At 34.0% G+C, this 2,373-nt stretch overlaps 1 protein-coding gene across 1 annotated transcript in view; it reads right to left on the minus strand.

Moving 5' to 3' along the window:
* The window catches only part of LOC113093880 (C-type lectin domain family 10 member A-like), a 3,327-nt gene extending 3,261 nt beyond the window's left edge, over positions 1 to 66 (minus strand). Inside the window, exon 1 of the mRNA XM_026259441.1 lies at positions 1 to 66. This exon is cut by the window's left edge and continues 200 nt beyond it. The gene's annotated coding sequence lies outside the window, so the exon portion shown is untranslated.
* Positions 67 to 2,373: the final 2,307 nt, after the last annotated feature.

Here is a 2,373-nt window from a genome sequence, read left to right on the forward strand (position 1 = left end):
TGGATTCTCGTTGCGTTGAATCTGTGATATCTGTTCTGACTTTACCTCGTACGATGTCCACATATTCTTAGATATCATCCATGTTGTTTCTTCTTCTCTGAGTTTTACCCTTTTCTATATTTTCATTTCCAGATTCAGTAAACTAACACTAGTTTCTCTCTCTGTAGTGGACTGTGTTGTGTTCCTCATCTGTTTGTGTGGACAGTATTTATGCAGAAAGGAAGTGTTTTTACAGAAATACTTCAAGTATTTATGTCAAAGGGAACTTCTACTCACTGCAGAAGGACACTGAAAATAAGTGTTTCAACCATGTGGATTGTGTTCATGTAAATGAGGTTGAAGCACATGCATTAATTTTACAGTAACAGATGATGTTGTAAAGTTTCTGAAATGTTCAGGTTGTTGCTGGTACATCAAAAGTCCAGAAAGCTGGAGAGCATCTGGAGATTTTGTTCTGATCAAGCTAAATATGTTGGCTGTTGACATGAATTTTACTCCTGATAAGAAGCTCATATTCAAGTGTTTGTGCAAAAAATATTAATGTGCATTAATGACAGGGAGGCGCCGTCTCATCACTTTAATTTTTCATGATAATGAGTGTATAATTTTTTAATTAACATAATATCGTGGTGTCTCACATAGGTACATTAAAAATATATCTACAGAAAGCTTGAAATGTTTTTAAACAAAAAGGAATAGTGTAATGTGTGAATGTTGCATTTCTCTCGTGGGAGAGAGCCAGCACTGTGAATAAAACCAAGACAACAGTCCTATATAAACCGGTTCAGCAAGTGAAAGCCTCATAAGACACTGTCCATATGAAAGAGCAATTCACACCTTTATCTCGACCCCACAAGCCATGAATAACTATCCAAAACCCAAACCCCTCCAGCTGAACAGAAGTCGGTCTGTGTTTTGGCTCTGAGGAACGGTGTGTTACTCGACTGAAACATGCCTGCACTACACTTCATAATTTTCACGAAGCCCATATCATTATTTTCACAAGACCATGATGATAATAACAAATCATCAATTAATAATTAATCATTATTTTACGAAAATCATTGTTATTTGTGATCGTGGATGTTTGCGGGAGGCTTTAAGACCAAGCGGAGTCCTCTGTTCCCGCCTCACAGCGCGGGTCTCCGAGGCTTCACTGTCTGCGGTTTGACTTTACTGAATCAGATTGAGGCGAACTTATTCTTGATTATTATGATCATGAGACCAACATTTAGCAAGGCAGGAAAAGTCTAACGGAAGGAAGACGTATATCATTGAGCTAATGCTGTTAAAGAGAGAGAGAGAAGTCTAGGACTATTCTTAAACTTGGAGCTCATTATATTGAAGTACATATCCAAACACCAGAAACGTTATGCATTTTATGAATAATGAAATGTTATGAAAATTATGCATTTTATTTATTCACATGCTGTATGGTTGAAATAATATTTTAGTTCACAACTTTAAGTTCCGTTGTTTAAAAAAATGCTTTATTGGATAATGTTTCATAAACCTTCAGTTGTTATGCTCTAAACTCCATGCCATTATTAATTTCACAGTATTTTTACCACCTAAATGACTAATCTTTAAAGTCACAATTATATAATGGTCAAAATTACTCAGGCCAATGGTATTTTTTAATTATATTATTTTATTATTATTATTATTTGAATAATTGTAGCTTACATAAATAGGTAAAGCAAAACAAATATTCGGATTGTCCCTTATTTTTCCCCTTGTTTTCCTAAAGAATAAACACGTATTTATTTACAAGAATAAACATTGTAACATATTATTAATTAATCAAAATAATTTAAGCAATTAAAACCTTTTTTTAAAACTTGAATTTAAATACTATTAAACTAACTTTAAATTCTCAAGGTGTTTATAAATAAAAAAGTTCTAAATGAACTTGTGTTAACAATATAATTAGATTTTTTTAAATGAACAATTCCTGTTTAAAATGGGACAGCAACCTTTATATCAGTGGTTCTCAACCTTTTTTTCCAGCGAGCCGCACTATGGTCTAAGTGCAATTCTACGCATATAATTTACATATTACGTCAGCAATACAAACCAACCTGATTTATAATATTATAGCCTAACTATTATGATATATAATCTATTACATTCATTGAAATAAACAATTCTACTCCCCATAAATAAAACACCTGATGCTGTCGGGAGCTATCCAATTTTGTGAGATTCAGCTTGAAAGGAGTAACACAAAGAAGTTGCGATTATAACACCTGTTATACTTTCCGCATGAGCAATCCGGACGCGTACACGGCCAGCGCGGACGCAGACTTCTTCAATTTATACTTCTGAATGTGCAGGCTGATGGCCAGCTCTGCAATTGCCCAGAATTATTGT

This window comes from Carassius auratus, unplaced genomic scaffold, assembly GCF_003368295.1.
Source record: "Carassius auratus strain Wakin unplaced genomic scaffold, ASM336829v1 scaf_tig00215198, whole genome shotgun sequence".
Taxonomy (NCBI): Eukaryota; Metazoa; Chordata; class Actinopteri; order Cypriniformes; family Cyprinidae; genus Carassius; species Carassius auratus.